The sequence below is a fragment of the Drosophila melanogaster genome, chromosome 2R (genome assembly GCF_000001215.4).
Source record: "Drosophila melanogaster chromosome 2R".
Taxonomy (NCBI): Eukaryota; Metazoa; Arthropoda; class Insecta; order Diptera; family Drosophilidae; genus Drosophila; species Drosophila melanogaster.
The window spans coordinates 2373237-2391021 of NT_033778.4; the positions used below are offsets into that span (position 1 = coordinate 2373237).

Sequence of the window (17785 nt, forward strand, 5' to 3'; positions counted from 1 at the left end):
ACAAAATATTTCAGGTCATACCTATTCGGCAGGCCATTTGAAATATTAAGTGATCACAAGCCACTGGTATGGCTCAACAACATCTAAGAACCAAACATGAAATTGCAAAGATGGAAAATAAAACTCAATGAATTTGATTGCAAAATCAAATATCTTCCAGGAAGATTACAAAAATCATGTCACGGATGCTCTTTCCCGCACAAAGATAGAAAAAGTTATGGTTGGCGAGGTCGCAAACAGCGCAGACGCAACTATACACAGTGCCAGTGAAGACAATCTAAATTACATATCTATAACAGAAAGATTAATTTCTTCTCTAGACAAAAAAAGGCGATAACGATACAAGTGTAAGAGATTTCTTTCAAAAATTAAAGATTAAAATAGTCTATAAAGAAATTACACCTGAACTCGCCAAAAACCTCATTAAGGAATATGTGTGTACCAAAAAAAGTGCAATTTATTTCCCCAATGACGAAGATTTTTTGATCTTCCAACAGGCATTTACCGAAATTATACGCCCTAACAATTTCGCAAAACTGTTGAAATGTACCACAAAGTTAATTTATATACTAACTTATGCAGAATTCAAAGATTTAATCTTAAAGAAACATAAGGAACTTTTACATCCGTGTATAGAAAAAACAATCAATTTATTTAAAGAAGAATATTACTATCCTGATAGTCAAAAGCATATTCAAAACATTATCAATGAATGTGAAATTTGTAATCTAGCAAAAACAGAACATCGAAACACGAAATTGACATATGAAACAACACCAGGAATATTAAACACAAGGGAAAAACACGTGTTATACGTATCCTGTACGTATATAATCATAAAACTAAACATAATAGTACCTAGCAGACATTTTCATATATGCAGGCAGCCCAGACTTTAACGTACAACAAAATAAAATCGATAAGATAGAATACCTCAATAAGAATAGGCACGATTTTGAAGTTGATACAAAATATAGACAGCCCACTTGTAAAAGTAAAATCACCAATCCATTTAAAAGGACAGGAAGGATTGAGCAAGTAGACAATAAACATTTTGAAGAAACAAACCGCGGGAGGAAAATCCTTCACTATATAATTTAAGAAACAGAAAATTTAATAAGAGCAAATATGATAATTCCAGACTAGCCAAAGAAGCACAAAGTACACAACATACTTCTAATAATGCTTAGTTGCATATTATCACTTATCACCATGGTCAAGTGCAACGATATAGAAGTAAATCCAATAAGCGCGAAGAACGGATATCTTATATTCCAAACAGGAACAATGGAGATTCCAACCAGCTATGAATACCATTATTTAAGCATAACAAAGACAATGCTCATATTCGAAAAGTGTTCGATAGTGATTAACTAAGAATGAGAAAGTGCACATTCATTCATTCAGCTTTTTGGTGGAGAAAGCAGCACCTTTAGCTACCTTCTGGCCGATCTGAAGAATGGGCAGGCCGTTATCATTGATCCTGTTTAGAAGCAGGCGAAACGAGGTGCCCAATTGGTCAAGTATTTGAGATTCGAGGATCTGGCATTCCAGGAAGGGTGCCCACGTAATCTCTACGAGAATGTGCACAGCAAGATCTTCACACTCCCGGAAAACTTCCGCATATATCCGGCGCACGACTATAAGTGAGTGGGATCTGGAATGCTATGTGATATAAATCTGATGGCGGTCATTTCCAGAGGTCAAATGGAAAGCAGTGTGTGGGAGGAGAAGCGGTATAACCCCAGACTGACTAAGGATATTGAAGAGTTTGTCAAAATCATGGAAAACCTGAACTTACCATATCCCAAGAAAATAGGTGGGGATCAGAAAATATTAAGTACTGCGTCTTTTACTTAGTTAAATATCTTTTAGATGCCTCGCTGCCCGCCAATCGAGTAACTGAAGCAAACAACTATCCCAATGTACCACAAATATAATATTTAGTCGACAAATAAAAACGAGAAATAAATGGGTTATGAATTATTAGTCGAAGCAAAAGAGGTCTTTTAAACGTAGTAGGAAAAGCATACAAATACTTTTTTGGTAAATGATGACGACAGAGAAGAGTTAGAAGAATGAATAAACAACATGTCAGAAAGCTCTGTAAAAACTCATGACCTAAACACGATTATAGATGTAATCAATAGTGGTATAGATATAATTAATAAGCTCAAAGTAGAAAAAGAAGAACACCAACAAATTGCAGTACTCATATTCAACCTACAGCAATTTACAGAATACATAGAAGACATAGAATTGGGTATGCGATTACCTAGACTAGGAGTCTTCAATCCATAGTTACTAAATCACGATTATTTAAAACGCGTAAATTCGGAAAAAAGGCTAAAGATAAAAACGTCAACTTGGCTTAAAACAGACACAAACGAAATTTTGGATTATTTCCCATATTCCTAGCGAAGTCACTAAAGTTCCAATATATCAAATTGTTTCGTACCCAGGTGAACATAATTATATTCTAACCGAGCAAATATTCGATAAGTTCTACATATTTGATAACCAAGTATTCCATAAAGATACCAATAGGGTAGTATTCGACAAATGTATTATTGGAATCATCAAACAAGAGCAAACTCAGTACAAATATATTAAAACCCATAAAAACTACCAAATAAGTTGTATAGAACCAAATATACTTTTGACAAGGAATATTCCTGAAACAGCTGTTAACCAAGACTGTACAAACAATAAAATATTAATATCAGGAAACAACATCATTAAAATTAAAAAATTTACCATGCAAATAAATGAATTCCTAATTTCTAATAATCTAGCAGACTACACAAACAATTTATATCACCAACAATGTCACACGTTTAGAACCAATAAATCACTTACAAACGAGAGAAATGATAGAATCCCATTTAAAACACTATAACTTTTTCCAACTGCATTACAACTTTTGTCATACTTATAATTAGTTGGACTCTGTATGTAGCAAATAATATTAAAAATATACCTAAGAAAATTATTGTCAAATAACGTAAGCAAAAAGAACACACGCACCTTGAAAATAATGTCAATGAAAATATTCGACAAGGAAACAATATTACCTTATGCCCAAATTTAACGACCTGAGGACAGGCCAAATTTAAAGGTTGGGGGAGTGACATATCCATAAGTCCCTAAGACTTAAGCACATGCCTACATACTAATACACATACAACTTGTACATACACCCCAATACAACATACACTACTCCGGATGTACCCAACAGATATCAGATAAGAATAAGGTTGTTATATGATCCTCGATAATGGAAAAACCCCAACTCTAGATAAGTCACCCACTGGTAGACTAAACATCCATTCCCTGATTTAAACAATTCCTTGCTTAAGCCCCTATTTGGGCATATTGAACGCAGCATCAGCGGAGAAGTTATGCGCTGCATTGGAGCCTATGACATGTACACCTGGCAGCAGCTTAGAAGACAATTGCTACTCAACTATAAACCCCAGACCCCTAACCACGTTCTTTTAGAAGAGTTTCGAAAGACCCCATTTCGAGGCAATGTACGAGCATTCCTGGAAGAAGCAGAAAGCCGCAGACAAACACTTACTAGTAAGCTTGAATTAGAGCAAGATCTTGAAGAAAAGACTTTTTATTTGAAATTAATAAAATCCAGTATAGAATCACTAATTGAAAAATTACCTACACACATTTATTTAAGAATAAATAACCACAACATACCAGATTTGCGATCACTTATAAACCTTTTACAAGAGAAGGGCATGTACGAACAAATAAATCATACAAGTACACATGTCCAAAAACAAAATTTCTCTGATAAGCCACAAAAGTCCTTTAATCAAAATACTAATCAGTCTAACAATATCAGAAAATATCCAACACCTTTCCTACATTATAATTCACCAATACCATATCAAGCTCCACAAACTTATCAAACACCACCAACTAATAACCCACTTTATCGTCATCCAATACCCTACCACCCTAATCCAAACAATGTTTTTCAACCAAGCCAACAAAACAATGCTTTTCAACCAAATCAACGTACAAACTTTACATCTCGACCAATTTTTAACACCAATCGAAACAATGCATTCGATCAGAATAGGTTCGGACAACAACCCCAATATCAAAATCAACAATCAACACAAAATTCATGTTCCTATGTACCCAATCGACCAATAAAACGATTAAGACCAGCTAATAGTGGACAGACTGGGATGAGTGTTGGCGAAACATTATATCAAGAGGACGCTTTTTATCAGCAGTGTGTTCCATATGACTATTTTTATTATCCAACTTACGACCATTCAGACTATTATCCAGAAAATCAATATCAAATTGACGAAAACAACCAAAATTTACAAAGAACACAACAGTTACAGCAGATTAATACAGACGAGACAAACAATGACAACCAAGAACCCAATGTTGAACAGGCCGAAAATTTTCAGCCACAAGCCTTGGAAAACCCCAATATATAACAATTAAATACAAAGAAAATAATTTGAAATGCCTTATTGATACCGGATCAACAGTTAACATGACATCTAAAAATATATTTGATTTACCAATCCAGAATACTAGTACTTTTATTCATACCAGCAATGGACCGCTCATTGTCAACAAAAGTATAACCATACCTTCAAAGATTTTGTTCCCAACAACAAATGAATTTTTATTGCACCCTTTCTCTGAGAATTACGATCTTTTATTAGGAAGAAAACTTTTAGCAGAAGCAAAAGCAACAATAAGTTACCGCGATCAAGAGGTAACTCTTTACAACAACAAATACAAATTAATAGAAGGAATAGCAACACATGAACAGAGTCATTTTCAAAATGTAAATATGATACCTGACACCATCATGCTCAGACAGCCAAATAAAATTTCACCCATTTTAGAATCAGACCTATACAGATTGGAACATTTAAATAATGAAGAAAAACAAAGATTGTGCGCACTCCTGCAGCAATACCATGACATACAGTACCATGAAGGTGATAAGTTGACATTTACTAATCAAACCAAACATACTATCAATACAAAGCACAACCTACCACTTTACTCTAAATACAGTTACCCACAGGCTTATGAACAGGAGGTCGAAAGCCAAATACAAGATATGCTAAATCAAGGTATTATACGTACCAGTAATTCACCTTACAATAGCCCCATCTGGGTGGTTCCAAAGAAACAAGATGCATCAGGCAAACAGAAATTTAGAATTGTAATAGACTACCGAAAATTAAATGAAATAACAGTAGGAGACAGACACCCAATCCCAAACATGGACGAAATCTTGGGAAAATTGGGCAGATGTAATTACTTCACAACTATAGACTTGGCAAAGAGTTTCCACCAGATCGAAATGGATCCAGAATCAGTTTCAAAGACAGCCTTTTCTACCAAGCACGGTCATTATGAATATTTGCGCATGCCATTCGGATTAAAAAACGCGCCAGCCATCTTTCAACGGTGCATGAATGATATTTTAAGACCACTCTTAAACAAACACTGTCTTGTGTATTTGGACGACATAATTGTATTCTCGACATCCCTTGATGAACACCTGCAATCTCTCGGACTAGTTTTCGAAAAATTAGCAAAAGCCAACCTTAAATTACAGCTTGACAAATGTGAGTTTCTCAAGCAAGAAACCACATTTTTAGGACATGTTCTAACACCAGATGGAATAAAACCAAACCCTGAAAAAATTGAAGCCATTCAAAAATATCCAATTCCCACTAAACCAAAAGAAATAAAAGCTTTTCTTGGACTGACAGGATATTATCGTAAATTTATTCCAAACTTTGCAGACATAGCCAAACCCATGACTAAGTGTTTAAAAAAGAACATGAAAATTGACACTACCAACCCAGAATATGACTCTGCATTTAAAAAATTAAAATATCTAATATCAGAAGACCCAATTCTTAAAGTACCCGACTTTACAAAGAAATTCACTTTAACCACAGACGCAAGTGATGTCGCTTTGGGGGCAGTACTGTCACAAGATGGACACCCACTTAGCTACATTAGCCGAACACTTAATGAACACGAAATAAATTACAGCACAATTGAAAAAGAACTCTTAGCAATTGTATGGGCGACAAAGACTTTTCGACACTACCTACTTGGAAGACACTTTGAAATATCCAGTGACCATCAACCATTGAGCTGGTTGTACCGTATGAAAGACCCAAATTCAAAACTGACCCGATGGAGAGTAAAATTATCCGAATTCGATTTTGATATAAAATATATAAAAGGAAAAGAAAAAAATTCATGATAGACATTTACTCATCCGAAGGCAAACATTACGTTAGTTGCATAGACATTTATTCGAAATTTGCCACATTAGAAGAAATAAAAACAAAAGACTGGATAGAATGCAAAAACGCGCTTATGCGCATATTCAACCAGCTTGGCAAGCCAAAGTTACTAAAGGCGGACAGAGACGGCGCATTTTCCAGTTTAGCCCTCAAGAGATGGCTGGAGAGTGAGGAAGTCGAATTGCAGCTTAACACAACAAAAACTGGTGTGGCGGACATAGAAAGACTACATAAAACAATTAATGAAAAGATTCGCATAATCAAAACATCCGATGACGAAGAAACCAAATTGAGCAAAATGGAAACAGTACTTAACATATACAATCATAAAACCAAACACGACACCACTGGACAGACCCCTGCACACATATCTCTCTACGCTGGACAACCAATATTAGATACCCAACAAAACAAAGAAAACAAAATAAACAAAATAAATAATGACAGAGTGGAGTACGAAGTCGACACAAGATACAGAAAAGGTCCACTACAGAAAGGCAAATTAGAAAATCCTTTTAAGCCAACAAAAAATGTGGAGCAGACTGACCCTGATCATTATAAAATTACTAATAGAAATAGAATTACTCACTACTACAAAACACAATTCAAAAAACGAAAGAAAAATAATCAGCTCTCAATTTCACAGGCACCTGGCACTTGATAACATTGTTGCTGATGCTGATCACAACAGTTCATGGACAACAAATTGAAATTAATAATATTGACACAAACCACGGATATCTCCTTTTTTCTGATAAACCAGTCCAGATACCATCATCCTTTGAACATCATTGCTTGAGAATCAATTTAACTGAAATAGACACCATAGCTGATTATTTTGAGCAAAGACTACGTACCGACTACCATGCACCCCAGGTCAAATTTTTATACAACAAAATGAGAAGAGAACTAGCTGGAATAGCCTTGCGACATAGAAATAAACGGGGACTTATTAACATTGTAGGTTCAGTTTTTAAATACCTATTTGGCACACTTGACGAAAATGATCGAGTGGATATACAGAGGAAACTTGAAACAAACGCCCATAACTCGGTAAATTTACATGAACTCAATGACGCTATTCAATTAATAAATGACGGAATGCAAAAGATACAGAATTATGATAACGACAGCAACATCATTAACAGTCTTTTATATGAACTCATGCAGTTTACAGAATACATAGAAGATGTGGAAATGGGAATGCAGCTTTCCAGACTCGGTCTATTTAATCCCAACTACGATAAACTTGAGAATGTAAACAGCCAAAATATTTTAAACATTAAAACATCCACTTGGATTAATTACAATGATAACCAATTATTAATCATATCTCACATACCTATTAACTTTTCATTAATAAATACAGTAAAAATAATCCCTTACCCAGACTCGAACGGCTATCAGCTAGAATACACAGACACACAATCATATTTTGAAAGAGAAAATAAAGTTTACAATAACGAAAATAAAGAAATAAACAATGAGTGTGTCACCAACATTATTAAACATTTAAAACCAATTTGTAATTTTGAGTCAATCCACACAGATGAAATAATAAAATACATAGAACCAAACACAATTGTAACCTGGAATTTAACCCAAACAAGTCTCAAACAAAATTGTCAAAATTCAATTAATAATATAAAAATAAAAGGAAACAAAATGATAAAAGTAACCCAATTAAGATACGTATCATTTAACCCATTCATGATGCTGTATGCAAAACTAAAATTAAGAAAAAATCAAAATCAAAACACAGCACAACAAATAGAAATGGAAGACGTTCCATTACCCCTACTATATCCATCAATCCCAGCCCAAGTATAGGCTTCTCTTTAAGGGAAGGGAAGTGACATATTCACATACAAAACCACATAACGTAGAGTAAACATATTGAAAAGCCGCATCCAGATCATAACGTAAACAATAAGTGACCACCATGCTAATGTGGATCAAATAACAAAAATATCCACTCTGCATTTTGGTTTAATTATATTGACACCCCCATACTGTATGCCATCTGCGCAGTATGCATTCTAATAAACAAATTCTTTGACAGCGGCACTTAGCCATTCTTGTAAACAAATCTTAAAGTCTGCCTGCTCTCTCTGAGGCTTCTCCTCCACTTAAGAATCCAAGAGCAATGCTCTCCCAAAAACACTAACATATTCTTTAAGCACAGAGGCTTCTCCTCATTTTCACTTTCATTTGATTTTTAGTCTTAAGCTGACAGTTTTAAAATAAAGACGCTCACTGAAATTATTCGTGTTTCAATTTATAATTGGCTTCAGCGTTGATCTTTGTCTTCGTCATAGACGGATCATTTATTCGACTCGAAATAGTAACTACGTAATTGGCGCAGTCGGTGTGATCAGTGTTAAAGTTCCTTGATGCGGTAACCAGATTTGCCAATTCCTGTGTTCTTTTTGTTCACTGACAAAAGTACCACGCTAACGGGCACCCACGTGACGGTTAATATCGCTTTAAGTTTTAATTAAACCTCGACAATAAAGTGAAACCGAAAAATCACAATTTGCCTAAACAAACCTGAATTTATTATCAGGAAGACGCTATTGAATTTGTGAGAGGCTGTAAATCCAATTGGTTACCTCAAAGACCCACGAAAAAGCTATAGTGCAACCCTTGTGAAAATCAAAACCTATCTTACAAAAATAAAAAAAATTTAAAAATAAGAATAATAAATTAATAAGCGAAAATTAAAACGTATTAAAAATAAGAATAATAAATAAATAAGTGAAAATTCTATTTGATAAAAATTAAAAATAAGAATAATAAATAAAAAGACAACATTTTAAATTAAACAATATTAAAAAAATATAAAAATATTAAAAAATATATTAAAAAAAAAAAACAAAAAATACACGATAATAATAATATAATAACTAAATAATAATAATAAAAAAAAAAATAAATAAATAATCCAAAAATCAAAAATGGCTCAAGAACCAGCAATTGTGCCACCACTATCAGACAGCAACATGACCCAGGTTGCCTACCAGATTGGCAATGTGGAGAAATTCAACGGTGATCCAGGCTCACTATACACCTTTGTGAGTCGAATTGATTACATACTGGCTCTTTATGCTACCGGAGATGAACGCCAACAGCAGATCATATTTGGGCATATTGAACGCAGCATCAACGGAGAAGTTATGCGCTGCATTGGAGCCTATGACATGTACACCTGGCAGCAGCTTAGAAGACAATTGGTACTCAACTATAAACCCCAGACCCCTAACCACGTTCTTTTAGAAGAGTTTCGAAAGACCCCATTTCGAGGCAATGTACGAGCATTCCTGGAAGAAGCAGAAAGCCGCAGACAAACACTTACTAGTAAGCTTGAATTAGAGCAAGATCTTGAAGAAAAGACTTTTTATTTGAAATTAATAAAATCCAGTATAGAATCACTAATTGAAAAATTACCTACACACATTTATTTAAGAATAAATAACCACAACATACCAGATTTGCGATCACTTATAAACCTTTTACAAGAGAAGGGCATGTACGAACAAATAAATCATACAAGTACACATGTCCAAAAACAAAATTTCTCTGATAAGCCACAAAAGTCCTTTAATCAAAATACTAATCAGTCTAACAATATCAGAAAATATCCAACACCTTTCCTACATTATAATTCACCAATACCATATCAAGCTCCACAAACTTATCAAACACCACCAACTAATAACCCACTTTATCGTCATCCAATACCCTACCACCCTAATCCAAACAATGTTTTTCAACCAAGCCAACAAAACAATGCTTTTCAACCAAATCAACGTACAAACTTTACATCTCGACCAATTTTTAACACCAATCGAAACAATGCATTCGATCAGAATAGGTTCGGACAACAACCCCAATATCAAAATCAACAATCAACACAAAATTCATGTTCCTATGTACCCAATCGACCAATAAAACGATTAAGACCAGCTAATAGTGGACAGACTGGGATGAGTGTTGGCGAAACATTATATCAAGAGGACGCTTTTTATCAGCAGTGTGTTCCATATGACTATTTTTATTATCCAACTTACGACCATTCAGACTATTATCCAGAAAATCAATATCAAATTGACGAAAACAACCAAAATTTACAAAGAACACAACAGTTACAGCAGATTAATACAGACGAGACAAACAATGACAACCAAGAACCCAATGTTGAACAGGCCGAAAATTTTCAGCCACAAGCCTTGGAAAACCCCAATATATAACAATTAAATACAAAGAAAATAATTTGAAATGCCTTATTGATACCGGATCAACAGTTAACATGACATCTAAAAATATATTTGATTTACCAATCCAGAATACTAGTACTTTTATTCATACCAGCAATGGACCGCTCATTGTCAACAAAAGTATAACCATATCTTCAAAGATTTTGTTCCCAACAACAAATGAATTTTTATTGCACCCTTTCTCTCAGAATTACGATCTTTTATTAGGAAGAAAACTTTTAGCAGAAGCAAAAGCAACAATAAGTTACCGCGATCAAGAGGTAACTCTTTACAACAACAAATACAAATTAATAGAAGGAATAGCAACACATGAACAGAGTCATTTTCAAAATGTAAATATGATACCTGACACCATGCTCAGACAGCCAAATAAAATTTCACCCATTTTAGAATCAGACCTATAGAGATTGGAACATTTAAATAACGAAGAAAAACAAAGATTGTGCGCACTCCTGCAGCAATACCATGACATACAGTACCATGAAGGTGATAAGTTGACATTTACTAATCAAACCAAACATACTATCAATACAAAGCACAACCTACCACTTTACTCTAAATACAGTTACCCACAGGCTTATGAACAGGAGGTCGAAAGCCAAATACAAGATATGCTAAATCAAGGTATTATACGTACCAGTAATTCACCTTACAATAGCCCCATCTGGGTGGTTCCAAAGAAACAAGATGCATCAGGCAAACAGAAATTTAGAATTGTAATAGACTACCGAAAATTAAATGAAATAACAGTAGGAGACAGACACCCAATCCCAAACATGGACGAAATCTTGGGAAAATTGGGCAGATGTAATTACTTCACAACTATAGACTTGGCAAAGGGTTTCCACCAGATCGAAATGGATCCAGAATCAGTTTCAAAGACAGCCTTTTCTACCAAGCACGGTCATTATGAATATTTGCGCATGCCATTCGGATTAAAAAACGCGCCAGCCACCTTTCAACGGTGCATGAATGATATTTTAAGACCACTCTTAAACAAACACTGTCTTGTGTATTTGGACGACATAATTGTATTCTCGACATCCCTTGATGAACACCTGCAATCTCTCGGACTAGTTTTCGAAAAATTAGCAAAAGCCAACCTTAAATTACAGCTTGACAAATGTGAGTTTCTCAAGCAAGAAACCACATTTTTAGGACATGTTCTAACACCAGATGGAATAAAACCAAACCCTGAAAAAATTGAAGCCATTCAAAAATATCCAATTCCCACTAAACCAAAAGAAATAAAAGCTTTTCTTGGACTGACAGGATATTATCGTAAATTTATTCCAAACTTTGCAGACATAGCCAAACCCATGACTAAGTGTTTAAAAAAGAACATGAAAATTGACACTACCAACCCAGAATATGACTCTGCATTTAAAAAATTAAAATATCTAATATCAGAAGACCCAATTCTTAAAGTACCCGACTTTACAAAGAAATTCACTTTAACCACAGACGCAAGTGATGTCGCTTTGGGGGCAGTACTGTCACAAGATGGACACCCACTTAGCTACATTAGCCGAACACTTAATGAACACGAAATAAATTACAGCACAATTGAAAAAGAACTCTTAGCAATTGTATGGGCGACAAAGACTTTTCGACACTACCTACTTGGAAGACACTTTGAAATATCCAGTGACCATCAACCATTGAGCTGGTTGTACCGTATGAAAGACCCAAATTCAAAACTGACCCGATGGAGAGTAAAATTATCCGAATTCGATTTTGATATAAAATATATAAAAGGAAAAGAAAAAAATGCATGATAGACATTTACTCATCCGAAAGCAAACATTACGTTAGTTGCATAGACATTTATTCGAAATTTGCCACACTAGAAGAAATAAAAACAAAAGACTGGATAGAATGCAAAAACGCGCTTATGCGCATATTCAACCAGCTTGGCAAGCCAAAGTTACTAAAGGCGGACAGAGACGGCGCATTTTCCAGTTTAGCCCTCAAGAGATGGCTGGAGAGTGAGGAAGTCGAATTGCAGCTTAACACAACAAAAACTGGTGTGGCGGACATAGAAAGACTACATAAAACAATTAATGAAAAGATTCGCATAATCAAAACATCCGATGACGAAGAAACCAAATTGAGCAAAATGGAAACAGTACTTAACATATACAATCATAAAACCAAACACGACACCACTGGACAGACCCCTGCACACATATCTCTCTACGCTGGACAACCAATATTAGATACCCAACAAAACAAAGAAAACAAAATAAACAAAATAAATAATGACAGAGTGGAGTACGAAGTCGACACAAGATACAGAAAAGGTCCACTACAGAAAGGCAAATTAGAAAATCCTTTTAAGCCAACAAAAAATGTGGAGCAGACTGACCCTGATCATTATAAAATTACTAATAGAAATAGAATTACTCACTACTACAAAACACAATTCAAAAAACGAAAGAAAAATAATCAGCTCTCAATTTCACAGGCACCTGGCACTTGATAACATTGTTGCTGATGCTGATCACAACAGTTCATGGACAACAAATTGAAATTAATAATATTGACACAAACCACGGATATCTCCTTTTTTCTGATAAACCAGTCCAGATACCATCATCCTTTGAACATCATTGCTTGAGAATCAATTTAACTGAAATAGACACCATAGCTGATTATTTTGAGCAAAGACTACGTACCGACTACCATGCACCCCAGGTCAAATTTTTATACAACAAAATGAGAAGAGAACTAGCTGGAATAGCCTTGCGACATAGAAATAAACGGGGACTTATTAACATTGTAGGTTCAGTTTTTAAATACCTATTTGGCACACTTGACGAAAATGATCGAGTGGATATACAGAGGAAACTTGAAACAAACGCCCATAACTCGGTAAATTTACATGAACTCAATGACGCTATTCAATTAATAAATGACGGAATGCAAAAGATACAGAATTATGAAAACGACAGCAACATCATTAACAGTCTTTTATATGAACTCATGCAGTTTACAGAATACATAGAAGATGTGGAAATGGGAATGCAGCTTTCCAGACTCGGTCTATTTAATCCCAAACTACTAAACTACGATAAACTTGAGAATGTAAACAGCCAAAATATTTTAAACATTAAAACATCCACTTGGATTAATTACAATGATAACCAATTATTAATCATATCTCACATACCTATTAACTTTTCATTAATAAATACAGTAAAAATAATCCCTTACCCAGACTCGAACGGCTATCAGCTAGAATACACAGACACACAATCATATTTTGAAAGAGAAAATAAAGTTTACAATAACGAAAATAAAGAAATAAACAATGAGTGTGTCACCAACATTATTAAACATTTAAAACCAATTTGTAATTTTGAGTCAATCCACACAGATGAAATAATAAAATACATAGAACCAAACACAATTGTAACCTGGAATTTAACCCAAACAAGTCTCAAACAAAATTGTCAAAATTCAATTAATAATATAAAAATAAAAGGAAACAAAATGATAAAAGTAACCCAATGTAAAATAGAAATCAATAGCATAATTTTAAGTGAAAATCTCTTTAAACCAGAAATAGATTTGACACCATTATACACACCACTTAACATAACAAAAATAAAACCTGTTAAACACAACGACATTAATGAAATGATTTCACAAAACAATATTACACTTTACATATTTATGACTACTGTCATCATTATACTTATTTTATTGTACTTATATTTAAGATACGTATCATTTAACCCATTCATGATGCTGTATGCAAAACTAAAATTAAGAAAAAATCAAAATCAAAACACAGCACAACAAATAGAAATGGAAGACGTTCCATTACCCCTACTATATCCATCAATCCCAGCCCAAGTATAGGCTTCTCTTTAAGGGAAGGGAAGTGACATATTCACATACAAAACCACATAACGTAGAGTAAACATATTGAAAAGCCGCATCCAGATCATAACGTAAACAATAAGTGACCACCATGCTAATGTGGATCAAATAACAAAAATATCCACTCTGCATTTTGGTTTAATTATATTGACACCCCCATACTGTATGCCATCTGCGCAGTATGAATTCTAATAAACAAATTCTTTGACAGCGGCACTTAGCCATTCTTGTAAACAAATCTTAAAGTCTGCCTGCTCTCTCTGAGGCTTCTCCTCCACTTAAGAATCCAAGAGCAATGCTCTCCCAAAAACACTAACATATTCTTTAAGCACAGAGGCTTCTCCTCATTTTCACTTTCATTTGATTTTTAGTCTTAAGCTGACAGTTTTAAAATAAAGACGCTCACTGAAATTATTCGTGTTTCAATTTATAATTGGCTTCAGCGTTGATCTTTGTCTTCGTCATAGACGGATCATTTATTCGACTCGAAATAGTAACTACGTAATTGGCGCAGTCGGTGTGATCAGTGTTAAAGTTCCTTGATGCGGTAACCAGATTTGCCAATTCCTTTTTTTTTTTTTTTTTAATTTTTTTTATTATTTATTGAATCTTCTCTTTGTGTTAAGAGACTAACAATAAGTGTTCAAATCTTAATCTAACTTAATTAACTTTCACTTAGTGATAGTTTTTTTTTTTTCATTAATGCCCTAATAAGTTTATTGCTGGGCTGGGAGGTCGTTGCGGTGCAGCCGGCTTTGACTGCATACTCGGATTAGTTTTCTTGCGAGGGGATTTGTATGGGTGGTCAGCTTTTCGTTATACTTCGTGAGGTGCTTGTATCGCATCTTATTGCAAACACTCTGTTATATAGGTATGACTTCAGTAGCTTATGTGTGTTTTGGGGCAACAGCTTGATTATTTTAAACAAAAGTCCATCGAGCCACACTCTGTCAAATGCCTGCGCGACGTCTAGAAAAATGGCTGTGCAGTATTCTCGATGTTCAAAAGCAGTACGAATTTCTGACGTGATTCGGTTGACCTGTTCGATGGTTCCATGTTTTTCTCTAAAGCCAAATTGATGTGTTGGAAGTGTGTTGTTTATTCTAAGATGAGGGCTAATCCGAAGGAGTAGCATTTTTTCAAACAGCTTTGAAAGACATGTTAGTAAGCTTATCGGTCTATATGATGATGGCTGCGTTTTATCTTTTCCTGGCTTTGGAATCATTACTATGGTCGACTTTTTCCATTTTTGAGGGAAGTATCCAAGCTTGGCGATTGCGTTGAACAACAGGCCGATGTGAAGAATAGCACACTTTGGGAGTTCAATGAGCATTCTTGGAGTTATTAGGTCGTAGCCAGGCGATTTTCTTGGGTTCAGTTGCTCTTTGATAACCTTTGCTAGTTCACATGGTCGGAATTCAAAGGGTTCTTGAGGATCTAGATTGGCTGCTATTAAAGGAGGGAGAATAAATGTGTTGGTAGAGGGATTTGGTCGGAATACATTTTGTAAATGGTCAGCGAAAGCACAGGCTCTTTCTTCATCACTTCGAAACCAGGTGCCAGAGGGACTTCGTAGTGGCATAATTGGCGCTATTGGAGTCTTTAGGTTTCTGTGAGCTCTCCAAAGAGGGTACTTAGTGCTGGTGGGAGAGAGTTGCTCGATATATGAACGTTGGCTGTTTTTTTCCTCTTGTTTGAGAGCATTGGTAAGCCTGCGTGTGGCTATCTTAAGCATGTGCTTTGTAATTGGTGATCTATTAGACTGCCAATCCCTTCGTAGGCGTCGTTTATCTAATACCAGCCGCTCGATTTCGCGATTAGTTTTGATGTAGTTTGGTTTTGCATACGTCACTGGCGGGGTTGAAGCCTTTGCAGCCGAAACTAAAATGTTTTCAAGAGTTTCCGTTGACTTGTCTATATCCTCCTTTGTAGATAATGCCGTCGTTAGTTCTATGTGTGAACAGACATACTTTTGATACCTTGGCCAGTTTGTTCTAAAATTTGTGAGTCTATACGGTGGGTCGACGATGTGGGGGCGAGTTAGCATGTTTAGTAATTGCAAAATCGATCAGGTCTGGGATTTTTCTTGGGTCTGCTGGCCAGTATGTAGGCTTACCCGGGGATACATAGTCTAGCTTGTTTTCTGGCTTCGTAAGCGCATTGTACAATTGCTTACCCTTTGGCGTCACAAGTCGAGATCCCCAATGGGTGTGCTTGGCGTTATAGTCACCCGCTGCGATGAACCTGTCACCTAGTGTGTTAAAGAATTCCATGAATTGATCCTCAGAGATTGGAAAGCGCGGTGGGCAGTAGACTGCGGCTAGAGTCGTTGAACCATTGTTGAGTTGTAAGGCTATGGACGTAGATTGTAAGTAGTTTTTGTCAAAACACCACCACTTAGTGTTTTATGCGATTTCTGATGAGTATTCCAGTGCCTCCATGAGCTTTACCATCTGGATGATTTGTACCATAGAACAAGTATCCTGGTATATGAAAATTGTTTTTATTTGTGAGGTGCGTTTCTGATAGTAGCATTACGTCGATGTTTTTTTCGTAAATGAACTGTGTGAGCTCTTGTGTATGCCGTGAAACGCCATTTGCGTTCCACAGAGATATCCGTTTGCCAATTCCTGTGTTCTTTTTGTTCACTGACAAAAGTACCACGCTAACGGGCACCCACGTGACGGTTAATATCGCTTTAAGTTTTAATTAAACCTCGACAATAAAGTGAAACCGAAAAATCACAATTTGCCTAAACAAACCTGAATTTATTATCAGGAAGACGCTATTGAATTTGTGAGAGGCTGTAAATCCAATTGGTTACCTCAAAGACCCACGAAAAAGCTATAGTGCAACCCTTGTGAAAATCAAAACCTATCTTACAAAAATAAAAAAAAATTTAAAAATAAGAATAATAAATTAATAAGCGAAAATTAAAACGTATTAAAAATAAGAATAATAAATAAATAAGTGAAAATTCTATTTGATAAAAATTAAAAATAAGAATAATAAATAAAAAGACAACATTTTAAATTAAACAATATTAAAAAAATATAAAAATATTAAAAAATATATTAAAAAAAAAACAAAAAATACACGATAATAATAATATAATAACTAAATAATAATAATAAAAAAAAAAAAATAAATAAATAATCCAAAAATCAAAAATGGCTCAAGAACCAGCAATTGTGCCACCACTATCAGACAGCAACATGACCCAGGTTGCCTACCAGATTGGCAATGTGGAGAAATTCAACGGTGATCCAGGCTCACTATACACCTTTGTGAGTC

At 35.0% G+C, this 17785-nt stretch overlaps 1 pseudogene; it reads left to right on the plus strand.

Moving 5' to 3' along the window:
- The first annotated feature begins 1394 nt into the window (after positions 1-1394).
- CR40100 lies at positions 1395-1898 on the plus strand (annotated as a pseudogene).
- The last annotated feature ends 15887 nt before the right edge of the window (positions 1899-17785 follow it).